Here is a 13864-nt window from a genome sequence, read left to right as displayed (position 1 = left end):
AGTTGGGCATAGGCAGCAAGAGATATGTATGGATGAATAACTCCTGTTATTCAACTCCTTGAGCTTAGGCCGAGCCTAAGCAGGGAACACACAAGCCATGGAAACAGGGTCAGGCTGCTTGAATGAATATAGAGAGGTTATCGAAGTAGAAATGAGACAAGGAAAGTCAAGGCCCATCTGAAATTAAATCTGGCCAAGGATGCCAGGGAAAGCAAAAAGGGCTTCTTCAAATACATCAATAATAAAAGGAAAAAATAAGGGTAATGTGGGCCTGTTACTAAATGGATGGGGGGCGCTGGTAACAGAGGACACAGAGGAGGCTGAGTTACAGAATTCCAGCTTTCCATGGGCCTTCACTGGCAAGACCAGCCCTCTGGAATGTCTGACTCAGGAGACTGGGATAAAGGCATGTTGTGAGAAGGATTTTCCCTTAGTCAAGGAGGATTGGGATAGAGAACACCTAGTGGTGAAGACTTGACATCCACAAGTCCGTGGGCCCTGATGGTTGCATCTGTGAGTGCTGAGAGAGCTGGACAGCATAGCTAGACTGCTCTTGATTGTCTTTGAAAGGTCTTGGTGATGGGGAGAGGAGCCCAAGGATTAGAAGAAAACACATGTCACCCCAGTCTTCCTAGAGGGCAAGAAGGAGGATCCAAGGAACTGCTGGCCAATCAGCCCCACCTCATTCCCTGATAACATGATGGAACACTCATCCTGGGCCCGTCTCCACCCACATGGAGGACAAGGAGGTGTCAAGAGTAGTCAGCGTGGATTCACTAGAGGTAAATCAACAAAGATGGTGAAGGGACTGGAGCATCTCTATTATAAGAAAAAGCTGAGGGAGCTGGGCCTGTAAAGCCTCAAAAAGAGATAGTTGAGAGGGGACCTCATCAATGTCCGTCAGTATCTGAAGAGAAGTTGCCAAGAGAGTGGAGCCAGGCTCTGCTCGGTGGTGCTGAGCCACAGGACAAGAGGCAATGGGCAGAAACTGATGCACTGAACACAGGGAAGAACTTCTTTACTGTGTGAGTGACTAGAACAGGTTGCCCAGAGAAGGTGCAGAGTCTCCCTCACTGAAGATACTCAAGAGCTGTCTGGGCTCATGTTGATGAGCCTGCCTGAGCATGGAGGTTGGACCAGATGACCCACTGTGGTCCCTTCTAACCTTTCCATTCTATGATACTGTGAAGAAAATGATCCAAGAAGGTGAAATCTGTGGTTTTAAAGTGGGTTAATCCTGTAGATGAACTGCGAGTTAAAATGAATCTGGATATCAAAATTCATTTAAGCTATTTCATAGCATATAGAGAAGCATAATCTCATTTTTTATAGTCATCTTAAAATTAAGAAGCCAGGGGAATTTCTGGGTCAAAACCACCAGCAAATTTAAAATGAGTTTTCCACCTCTGTAATGTTAGTTTCTACAGATACTTTCTAATTTCATGCTGCTGTAATTTAATGACATCCTTATCATCCTGGCATTGAGACCTCCTCTCTCTGAAGCAGTGAGAGAAGTTTTGAAGAGACAGACAAGATGCAAATTGGACATAAGGTTGAATATTTGTTTGATATAGAAGTTTTTTTAAAATTAAGTTATTGTCAATAAAGCAGGTTACAGAATAAAATACTCAAAAATCAGAAATTATAGTTTTTGAAATATGAGTATTTAGACAAAGATAAAATTTTGCTTGAAGAAGGAGAAAGGGGTCACAGCAGATGAGATTAGGAGAGATATAGCAATGTTTATAAGGAGATCAGATAACCATGTGAAATAAAGGGAAAAATAGAGTATAATCAAGAATGGATACCTGTAGGAAGTTGAGAAGAAATATTTTTAAAAAAGTGGTTTGAATGAATATTTATTTGTGCGTTTAAATTATGTCTTACATTTTTTTATATTAAACATTCTAGCAGCTGAGATTCACAGAACAAATAATTGAGCATGGCTTTATCAAGCATGGCAAATCTCTAAATTGAAAGTCTGTACACTTTCAATATTCACAAAAATGGATTATTTATTTTTTGATCACAAATTGTTAATCTTTTTTTCTTCATCAAATAACAGTTGAGAACACAGTTTGTAGCATAATACTGTGTACCTGAATATCTGCATTAAAAATAAACAATCCTGGTCTTCCAGTATAATTATATGTGACTAGTAACAGGAGCAGGTGGGTTAGGAAATAATTTTCTTTTATGCAGGTTTTTTTTGAACAGTTTCCCACTGTGTTCAAGTTCAGGATCTCTTTGATGTTGGTAATGAGACTATGAAAAAAAAAAGGTCTAGTTTTTGAGGAAAATTACTGGTGTACTTTGTACAGGACTAAGAAGAATTGGAAATAACTTAGTTGGTGCTCCCTGGGACAATGTTTATGTTTTTGCTGATGATAACTATCATTTTCCAGTTATCCTTTCATAAAGGAATATGCTGATCCAGACTGATCCTTAAATCAGTCTGTGCTCCTGGCTGCTGCCCAATTTCTTTTTCCTGTTCTACCAGTGCTGTAACTGGGTTGCTTGTACTGTTGAACTTCATTCTGTTTCTCATGCTCTCATCTAGAAGGTTGTCCAAGTCTCCCAGGATTGTGCTCCCATCCTCCTGTGCTGACTGACAGCTGTTTTTATACTTCGTAATACTTTGAAGTAGTTTTGTTTTGTATTCCCATATTTTTCACAAATGGTTTATCCCAGACTGTACCCCCCTCCCTTTACCTGTGTTATCCCTCTCCCGGGATGAGATCATCCCCAAACCCCCACCCTGGCTCTCTGTCAATCACTCAGCATCCCATCCCCTCCATCCAGAAGTTTCGGTCCAGGTTGTTGAGTGATTAGCCAGAGGCCAGGGGTCAGCCCCCCAAGCCTTGCCCTATACGCTGTCCTAAATGTCTATCCCCCATCATCCATCCCTTAGGGTCACTCATTGGTGGGTAAAATGTTATCTACTTTTGGTTTCCACCTCCCTTTAAATGTGACCTTGGCACATCTCCCGGGGCTCTCGGCAGGAGGGCCCTGAGGTGCAGGAGCTCCTTTGGGACTCCTAATAAAACCTTGGATTAACCCCTGCTAAGAGTCGGCCCTTTCTCTTCTACCGATGTCTCTGGTGTCTCTTGTGCTGCACAGGCAACCAGCCCAGGTGCCCTCAGCACCCTCGGGGCACAGACAGTGTCTCCCCCCAGCCCAGGTGCCCTCAGCACCCTCGGGGCACACACAGACAGTGTCTCCCTGCTGTCAGCCCAGGTGCCCTCAGCACCCTCGGGGCACACACAGACAGTGTCTCCCTGTCAGCCCAGGTGCCCTCAGCACCCTCGGGGCACACACAGACAGTGTCTCCCCGCTGTCGGCCGCGTCGGGGCTGCCCCCCGGTGTCTGCCGACTCGGGACTGGCCCAGGGCTCCTGAGAGGCTCCCAGAGGGACAGCTGGCTTTGAAAGCTGGCCAAGACCTTGAGTCCGTTCTTACTGAGCAGTGCTGGAACTCTTTAAGATTAATGGATTCGGGTTTGCAGCATTTAACCCAAAATTGAACACTGCTTGCTAAATTTTGATGCTTCTGTCATAAAGACTGTGAACCACTTTAGAGAGCTATTCAAATCCCTTTTTTGTGTATGTCCTTTAGAACTGGGAAATAATATTTTGTGTGGCAGTGTCTTTATTTACCTTTTACTCTGAAGAGGCACATGGACAATACCATTTAAATTTTGTGTGCTGGTGGAAATGAGCAGCTAGGCAGCATGGTGTGCAGATTACTTCCTCTACTACAAATGCAGGAACATAATTTTATGTATTATAAATACATATATCAATATATATTGTTATGAAATTATACTGTCTTTACATTGCTAAAGGTCAGAAACATTTGTAAGCAGAGGGGTGCCTGGAAGTTCATTGTGAAGGTAGATGTTCCTCACATCTGAACTACAGAGGTAATAGGACCTCGTAGTACATGTGGGCATTCACACAAATTGGGTATTGCAAATTAGAATAAACATAATAGAAGTCTTGTCTGTGTAGTGAATAGTTAAGTGTCACTGTAGTATAAATAATTTCTTCAGTGGACATTTTAACAACATAATTTCAGTTCTTTTTTGTGTAAATTGGTTAAATACATAGTCTGCCCATTCTGCCTAAAAGTTGGTGATTTACTTTTTCTGATCATTTTTATAAATTTAGTTACATTTAAACAGAAATTCTAAATGAGCTGTTCAAGTTACTGGCAGTTTTTAGAACTTTACAAGTCTTCCCTTGTTCCCTATTTCATGGGGACACTCTAGCGTGATGAGGGAATAGTATGCTTGGTTTAATTTAAATAAAGTAAGCTTAATGCAAACACTACACTGAAGGTATCCGTGAAGGTCTTTGTGTTTGGCAGTGAAAATCAGTTGGTTTTAATTCTCTTTGCTTGGACATAGCATAGCTAATTGATTTTAATAGCTGGGGGCAACATTTTATCTGTTTTATCGCCATTCTGTCGTTTCATATCTCACTGATCAATTTAAGTTTTGGCTGGGTAAACTTTTATTTGAGGTACCAGTCATATTTTAATTCAGTCTCAGCTATTACTTTTTGATCTTTAACTCGATTTTTGACTTTTACCATTCCATGACCTTGGATTTTCAGATGTTCTAGAAACATTCTAAGATGTTCTACTTAGGTAATATATCTGCACAGAATATACAAGTGGCAAATAGTTTCCTCTGTGTTTGCACTGACTTCTGTTAGTCTCTCAGTGGAGGGGAAGATTACCTGTGCTTAGTGATGCTGTTGATGAAATGATGTGTAATAACGTCCAACATCCTGTGAATGGTAACGTAGGAAAAATATCCAAAGAGATTAGTTTGAAATTTTCAGTTGATTGCCTCCTTAATACCTTTAATACACCTCTATTGCTCTAATGCACCGTATTACATCATGTGGTACTTCTCAGCAGTTCAGTCAATTGCAAAGCTGAAGGAGGCAAGGCAAAAAGCTGCCAAAACCTCCCTAAGGATCTAGTAACATGATGGCTGCATTCCAGTCTGTACCAACTTCATGGGGCATTTAAAAGGCAACTTCTAATACGGTATCTCACAGCCATTCATTCTTATTTGTGAAGAATGCAAATTCTATTCAAGTTTTTAAAATAACTTCTAAATTTTGCTTCTGCTGAGGACTTACTTGAACATGACTTCTGCTGAAAACTTGCATTCCTGATGCTCCTCCATGTGAAGCCAGCACACAGTGCAGAACAGTATTTAAGACATACTTATTCAGATAGCAGAGAACAACAGGTTTTCCCATTCCCATCTGGAATCTGCTGCTTTGGAATATTTGTGCTTGGCCAAAGATGTGTTTCATGATTTCCCTAATTCCATGACTAACTTTGTACTCCTGTAGGCTTAAGGCTTGAGAGAAAATCTAAAGGAATTTTTCATTTATCTGAAAACTTTATTTGGTTCTAGTGTCAGCTTCAGGATGCTTTGGAAGCCCAAGGGACTGGTTTACAGCAGTCCTATTTGGTGTGCATTAGACTACTGGTCAATGCACTTTTAATTTAGGTGTTAGAAGCTTCTGCTAGATGAAGTGACTGTACTCGTGCCAGTTGATTACCTCCTAGTATCCATCTGCTTCCAGAGCTGCTGTAGAGTTCAGACTTTTGTCTCTGTACCTAAGTTGTGATTATGTGAGAAGCAATACCTGTTGGTAAAGGGAGCATACCATGCACAGTGTTTCTAACTCCTCTGTTTAATTTTTGGGGAAAGTGAAAGCCATTCCTAAATCTCAAGACTATAGACTATTTGTCTATACCTTTTTGTATATTGTGTATTCATAGTTAGTGTGTCTTTTTTACAAATAATGTGAAGTCCAAACAACCACCTTCTAAGTATTTTATGTCCACGATCTTACAGCTTTTTGCTGAAAGATCATATAAAAGCTGAAGTACATCTTATCCAAACATGATTTTGTGTGAGTAAAAAAGAGCTAGAATTATCTGTTTCTGATAGTGTTATTTATGCAGGTAAACTTAGGGTTTTTTTCAATTCAAGTGTCTTGTACAAATTTTTCTGTAAGCAATGGCAGGGCTATTATATATAAGCAGAGCTATTGTATACAAGCTGCCAGTGAGCTTCTGGTACACTAGTACATTGTTTCCTTGCAATTGTATTACAAAATAATTGTATTGCTGTCTTTCATTCTCTCATTGGCACTTGCATCACCATGGCTGAACCATTAACCATAGCTGATCAGATTGTCTTCATAGTTCAAAGCAGTGGTCTTGTGTAAATGGGTATGCTGTGATGTGCTCCTTATTAAATTAAACTAAAAACATAGTGTGTTTTTATGTATGTATGTAGGGTTATAATTCTGATCCCTTTTTGCTGTTAGATTGTTATGGAAGTGGCTCTAGGCATGTTTTGTGCAGGGAATGTATGGGTCCTGAGTACCAAGGGGAATGTTTTGGGCAACTGAAAATAAAGATTTGGATTCCTTGGCTTTTCTGAGCTGGGATTAGTAGGGTTTTGAGCAATAAGCAAGAGGAGAGAAGGGTGGTAGTTCTCTTTTCTGTAGTTACTTGCTTCAAGACCTGTGAATTATATTAATGAAAATCAATTACTAACGCACACCCAACACATACTCCTTTTCTCTGCCAATGTCACTCTCACCTGCTCCAGGTGAGCAGTTCTCTTTTGTTATTGTTGCCCTCCTGAGGTTGAAACCCTATCATGCTGCTTTGCACAGCAGCTTCATACTTCACTGAGCAGCTGGCGCACTGTCCTTCAGGTGAGGCATGGCTCTGAAATTACGATTCTTTGGGTGGTACATTAGCCAAAATTAGTGTTCTTTAAATAGGACACCACAGCCTGTTCACCATGGAGGATGAGTGGGAGTAAATACATTTTCTAACAAGAAGGGTTGTGTGTGTATATATAAAATTACTTTGTTTATAACTTAGGGACTCTGGGAGCTAAAAACAATTGTAAATTGAAATCAATAGTTTTGTTTAAGATGTGCTCTGGTGTTCTGAGATCATAGGTGTATTAATACCTGTGCAAAAGTTGTATGTTTTATAATTCTATCAGAGTAAACTTGAAAAAGCAAAGACAGAAAACTGAACTTAATGCTAATGAAAAATGATCCCAGCCACACCTCTACCGCTGACTTTTACAATATGCATCTGGATATGTCCTGTATTTTCTAACAGCTTCCTTACTATGGAGCAGTGGTGATCTCTGTATTTCTGGGTATAGCAGCATGAGGCTTGGTTGTTCTGCCACTTAGGCTGGGAAGAGCCATGTTCAGCATATGTACAGGGAAGGCAATTGCATGTGAATTTGAAGTCTCCCCATGGTTAAGAAATGTAATTAGTGAAATAGTTAAGCAGAATGCAAGCATGGAGCTACCTAATGTCAAAATATAGCCCTTGTTTGGAGCTAGGGAGCTTTGTTATATACATATTGATGTCATAGGTTCACTGTGGGGGAAGAAAGGGGCCATGCATCATTTTAGAAAGAACTGAGTACATCACGCCCTGTAAGGTCCTTATTCTGGCTAAAACAGATGGGATTAAAGAGATTACTGGTTAACCCAGAAATCTCTGATTTATATCTCAAGTTCATATGATTTCAAATGCAGAATTATTGGCACAGTATCAAAAGGCAGGTTGACTTTTTAAAGCTTTACTAGACATGAAAGCACATTTACAGGAAGGTTCCATTTTAATACCACAAACCTTCTACTTTTCTATCAATATTTTTATCAAAGAGGTGAGTGATTATCATGACAAAGCAGAGTCAGGTTTAGGAGTTCATAATCTGGTTGTGCCTCAGAGGAAGGAGAAGAGTTTTTCTGTAGCTTTAAAACATTCTATTGAACTAAAAAGGAATTTCCTTTGCATTATCATCAAGTTAAAGATTGAAGTAAAACTTTACTAGCCTGGTATATAACATTTCTTGTCTTTGAATATTTCTGGAATGAATTTTTGGTTTACCAATGTCTTGGTGGAGCTGGAGCTTGTCTTTTTTTTCCTTTATATTCAAAATCTCCCTGTGTATATGGAAAGTTATTTAAACTTACTTTCAAACTGATTTTGGAATATTGGAAATTAAAAATGGAATTACCATGTAAAATATAACTAAAAATGTGTAAAAGGAAATGTGTAAATGGCAATAGACTTAATTTTATTCTTTGTAAATCTGTTCCATGACTATAGATATATAGAATATATATGTTATAAAGATGTGCACATATACTCAAATCTTGCAGCATCTCTAAACTCCTAGCACAGATTATATTTCTTTGTTAATGCATTGATGAACTCTTCTCTTACAGCCTGTCAATATACCTTAGTTTAAATCAGTGATGTAAAACCAGGATGTCAACCTGAACCAGATCTCAATTTATCTCAGGCTAGTCCCTTGTAAGCTCTATTAACTCAGACTGAGAAATAGTAACTAAAGTAGTGGAGTAGTGAATCAACAGTATTTTAAATCCTCCCCACTGGCTTTGTAAGAGAATCCAGGCTGTTTATAATGCTATTATTTCTTGTCAGAATTCTAAGTGCTGTTCTGTACAGCTGGAAATAAAGATGATGTATTTCAGGGCTTAGGTAATATTTTTTTTTCTTTAATTGACAGCATATTAAAACACTGTTGGTGCCTGTTGGGGGATTTTTTTTTTTTTCTTATTCCTGCATTATTTATGCAGAATAATTTATACAGCTAAGAACTTGGCTTCTGATCTAATAATTTCTTTACTATTTTTAATCAAAACCAATTTTGCTGGCATTCCTAATACTTATGAAGAATAATAATTTTTTTAAGAAGTAGAAACAACAGGAGTTTCCTTTCTTCGTATCCATTTTTGTAATACAACACCTGTGACTTTGTTCTGTTGTTTTGCATTTTTAAGGGGAGGGGAAATGCTGAAACATTTTTCCTGAGTGTTTTGCCCCACAGTGACTGAGAGCAGTGAAGCTGTTGGGAGGGAGAAGCTCACATAAGTGACATTCTCAGGGTGTGTGTGACTACTGTAAAGGCACGTGTGTGTCTGCCTCTGCTCATCCTGCAGAGCTGGCTTCTGGGCAAGTCTCGGGAAAAGAGGAGCGCAGCAAAGGGTTAACTTTTTACTATCAACCTCAGGAAGGCACATTTCCTATCCCTCCCAGTCTTGTCTTCCTTTTTACACCTCGATTGCTCACTGCTACTCCTCACTTCAAGGCAGATCCCTTGACCTAAGCAGATTATTGTAGACGCATGAAGGACACAGCAAGCTCTCCTGTGCTTTTAAAGGAGGAGATTTTGCCTCCAAAATAGGACACTAAGCTTTTCAGCCTTCTGCTGCTGCACCTAGCGGGCACGAGGCAGTGTCTGGGGGTGCTCAGTGGGCTCCTGTGGAATCGGATGGGAGACAAAAGCAGAAGTGGCAGCTGCTGCAAATGTGGGAGCCGGTGCCGTTAGCGGGAAGCAATCGCTAACCAGGGCCTGTGAGACCTGGGTTTCCTTGGTTTCCATGACAGTTATTAGGTAACACAGAAATTGAATTGTCTCCCACAGTGCTCTTGGGGGATAGTGGTATGGCGGGGTGCTCCAGGGACACAGACTTGCAGCAACTCATCACTCTAAGCATGTGAAACTCCCTGGATTGTTGTGCCTTACTTCTTTGTTTGCTGTGTCTCGCCTGTGTTTGCAATTTGCTCTGCTTTGTTGATTTTTTTTTTCTTTTGATGGAAGACCCTGGCTTCACCGTTTCTCAAATAATATTTTCCCCTTTTTATTTAGAGCTGAGCTTGGCAAAGAGAGGATATGAACAATTATACAGGTGGGCTACTCGGGGGGAGTGAAGATATAAGGCATCCAAACAGGTTCTGGCAACGTGCAGCTCTGTAAGAATGCCACTCCAGCAGATTTCTGTAGTGCCAGCGCGGGAGACTGCCAGCAATGGGAGAAGTTCAATGGGCACAAACAAAGAGAAGAGCAAGGAGGTGGAGGTAAGAGGAAGGTTTCAGTTTGCTGGGACAGGGTGATGTGCCTGTGGTAGGCAGTGGGTTTGGATGTGGGATGCAGGATGCGGCGTGGCTGGAGCGCTGCAGAGCGCTCAGGGGTGCAGCTGTAGCACACTGCAGGGGATGCTGTGAGAGCAGCACCTCAGCCTTACAGGGACAGGGAGCCTGCTTCAAAAGTCAGATAAATTGCTGAAGGAAGTTACAAACTGCATCAGGGGGTTTTAATGCTTTCTTTTAAATGAGTGCAGCCTGCTTGTACTGGCAGTTATTGTTCCCTGTAAGCTGTCAAGTAGCAGTTGCTTTACAATAGGTTGGATGGAAAAGTAGTTTTAGTAAAATTCCTGTCTTTGTTTAAAACCAACAAAAATACCGTACTAAAGCCTGTCTTTTGAATGTGAGTGTCCTGGTATAAGGACACTCACATTAAGCATAAGCTTAGTCTTTTTACCATTTAAAAGACAGCAGTGTTTTGTTTTTTATCTCTTGACTTTCTTTGATTTGTAAACATACACAAGTGTTGTTTCATCAGTAAAAACTGTATCCTGTTATCTCCCAGTTAAAAAGAAACTGTAGGTTCATATTACATTAATGGTTAGTACAAAAAGAAATACAGAAAATCTGTGCAATTTTAATGGTGTTTTTACCTGTAGGAAAATCTTTTGCCGTGTATAGGTTAAGTATGCATTGTGCAAGCCCAAAAAAAAAAAGCATTCCTTACAAACCCAAAACAGAAGTAGTCTGTTGATAGATATAGCAGTAAATGTATGTAACATAGACATCTGCTTTTTACAGACATGTTTCTCGTCTCTGTGCTTTTCTTTTCCTATTGCTGTATGGAAACCAAGGAACTATTGGGAAAACAAACACGATGTCTTTTAAGTATTGTGTGAGAGACTGTGACAAACTGTGTCCCTGAAAGAAGTCTTTCTTCTGGTGGATTGTGTGGCATAGCTTTCCAGAAATTGTTAAGTTCAACAGGTGGTTGTTGATATTCATAAGAGGTCTGTGAGACTGTGGACAAGTATTGTTTGGGGTTTTTTTTTATTTTTTTATTTTTTAAATTAAAGATAATATTTTTTCTTAATATTTGGCTATGACAAGTTCACTGAAAATGATTATTCTGTTTTTTGTTTGAGCACTTTGGTATAAGTAGCATCCTTCCCTGGAAGTAGTCTCTAGTTGTTAACTGGTAGCACATTCATAAGAGTCATAATATTTTGGGATTTCTGTCCTGAAATGGAAAATTTTGGTTTGGTTTTTTCTTCCATAAATTGGTTCAAGGGGAAGGTTCAGGTGAAAACCATTCTGTGTATTAAGGCTCAGGGTGTGAAAAGCAAAAATATATCATGTTACCTGGCTTAAATTTTCCTCTTGAATTCTTGTTTGATCCTTCAATTAACTGAAGAATACATGCAATATTCATACAGGAGTCAGATAAATGTGAGACTTAGTTGGGAGGGGGAATTGTGGAGAATCTGAGTTGTGAGAATCATTTCATGCACTTTGCTGTTTTGTTTTTTTTTTTTTCCCTGTGAGGGCTGGGCTGGGTCATTTCAGCAAGACTCCAGTATCTCAGAAAACAGTTTCTTCTTGAATGTTGTGGAAGTTATGTATCAGAAAAGAGTAAAATGACATGTATAACTAAGTTCATTAAAGTTCTCTTCTAAACTTAATAGAAAAAGTACCAAACACCAACCCTACAAAACTCCAATCCAAACTTAAAGTACATGGTACTCCCTGAAATGTATTTGCCAAACTGCTCTCTGCTGGTCAGAGCCTAATCATTCTGCTCAAACTGCTGCTTATCCTATAAGGCTTATGGCTGGAATTCATACAGTGTAAAAACTCCCTAGTGCTATTGATGGAGATAGTAGTCCAAGCACTGAAGACTGCTTTTCCCAAAATATGTACTTATGTAAATTGTGATGATGTTCAGCTTTGTTTTGTGGGTGTAATTTGAGAGTAGTGAACCAGCTTTTTTATTGTCTAGACGGAGATTGCTCAGATGTCTGTAGATGGTGGTCTACCCCTGCATGGTATGGTTCTCACACAGGGAAGCTCCCCTACCTGGTCCTCAGTGTTTGTGTTTGTGAGGGTCTTCTGGGTTCATGGTATTCTGATATTGTTTCTGCAAGTACCTACTTCCTCTGTCTTTCCATCAGCAGGCTTTTTGAGGTGGAAGCTAAGTAAAGTAGTTAAATGGGCTTCTAGCTGAGAGCATCAAGCTGGTTCAGGAAGACATGGAAAAAAGAAATGTCCAAAAGGTCTTCCAGTTGCTAGGGTTAACTACTGTTAGGATTGTACGCCAGATCCTATTATTGCTGAAGAATTTTATGTTATGTTCATACAACAGCATTAAAATTTATGAAGAAGAATTCATCTTCTGTCTAATTGCAGAGCTGGATGCAGTGGACTGTTTCCAAGTTCATGGTGAATTCGTAAATCTGCCTTAGTCATGCACAACTGAGGTTCTTAATGATGAAACTCATTCTGTAATGCTTTTCTGTGATTGTTGGATGCTCATACACGTGCTTTATCTGAAGGTTTTAATATGTGTCTGCACACAGTTACAGATGATTGCCTAACACTGATCTATCAGTAAGGATATTGAGTGCAATATCACTTCAGAGCCCCAAGTGCCCATAGTGGACCTCTGGCCAATATTGGGAGTAGAGGTGTGATAACAATGCCTACAGGGAGACTTTCTCTGGGGTGTCCTTTGTGGAAGTAAAAACTTTAGTGCAGGCCATTCCTGCAATCCTTCAGTGATTTGCCTCAATAATAATTAGCAGAAGTTGTAGCTAACAATGGAATTTGCATCAAGTTTAGCTATAGAGCCTCTTTAAATGTAGCCTAAAGATGAAGTAGGTTTTTTCCATAATGAAGCAGTGAAGATGCTTAGATGTTGAATAACCTGTTGCAGCAGCTGTACACTATATTTCCATACACAGGTATAATCTTCTGCTAGTTTGTTTCTCTGATTTTAGGAAAGCTCACCAGTCATTATTGCCACTGGCTTTGCCCCAAACATTTAAGTGTAAAAACTGTCTTTCTTACTCTTTTACTAATGCAGTTGGAAAAGTTTGTTGCAGAAATGAAGACTAAAGTATAAAGTGCATTCACAACATGATGTGGGCTTTTTTTTTTTTAATAGTTAATTGAGCTTTCTTTGATATTTGAGAAATATCTTAAGTTTATAGTGAAGTGTGGAATTAGGTTTCTGTGACAGAGAAAAACCCTTGGGTGTCTGTTTTCAGAAGAGTTTACTAATAGAACTGTTGTTCAAAGTGAATTAAATCAGTAACCTAAAGATCAAATTATGTCATCAGGACTCCAAAATTAGTTAGTTTTTTTTTAATACATAGGTTTCAGTGCCCTGGGACCAATGTCATGGTAACATATGACCCCCATTTTATATGTATGTAATATTTCAACAGTTACTTTGAACATCTGGTTGATTTTCTCTGCTGTAATAAAAAAGGTAAAAGAAATGTATATGTTTCCTAAAGAACATGGTTGAGGAAATGCCTACTCTGGCTCATAATTTTATTATTTTGTTGCGAGTATACACCATGAAGTTCATAAAGTAGTCTCAGTTTACATTGGCTTTTGTACAGGCATGAATTATTCTAAAGTAAGTTAAATACAGAAAGAAAATTTCATCCAGTGAGAAAACTGGAAAGGCCAAGTGAGTGAAAACACTCACACTAACAAAGAGTTTGCAAGGGTCATTGGATAAACTGCCATGACTACTGTGGAAAGCCAGACTTGAATGTTGTATACTTAGAGTGGTAGGAGCAAGTATGTAAAAGTCAAAAATTGTCAGAAGTCAAAAAGTCAAAAATTGTGTGGTAGAGAAGACATTTCTTGATGCCAAACTAAATGTG

The 13864-nt window shown here is 39.4% G+C and overlaps 1 protein-coding gene across 7 annotated transcripts in view; it reads left to right on the top strand.

The window, feature by feature from the left end:
* MARCHF1 (membrane associated ring-CH-type finger 1) overlaps positions 1–13864 on the top strand; it is a 224355-nt gene that overhangs the window by 86921 nt on the left and 123570 nt on the right. For 4 of the 7 annotated variants that reach the window (XM_077177271.1, XM_077177276.1, XM_077177272.1 and 1 more), the window contains one exon: positions 9754–9962. The exons of the other annotated variants lie outside the window; for them this stretch is intronic. The gene's annotated coding sequence lies outside the window, so the exon portion shown is untranslated. The remainder of the gene's footprint in view (positions 1–9753; positions 9963–13864) is intronic. 7 annotated transcript variants of the gene reach the window in all.

Source organism: Agelaius phoeniceus, chromosome 4 (assembly GCF_051311805.1).
Source record: "Agelaius phoeniceus isolate bAgePho1 chromosome 4, bAgePho1.hap1, whole genome shotgun sequence".
NCBI classification, from domain to species: domain Eukaryota; kingdom Metazoa; phylum Chordata; class Aves; order Passeriformes; family Icteridae; genus Agelaius; species Agelaius phoeniceus.
This window is presented reverse-complemented; position numbering and strand designations above follow the sequence as displayed.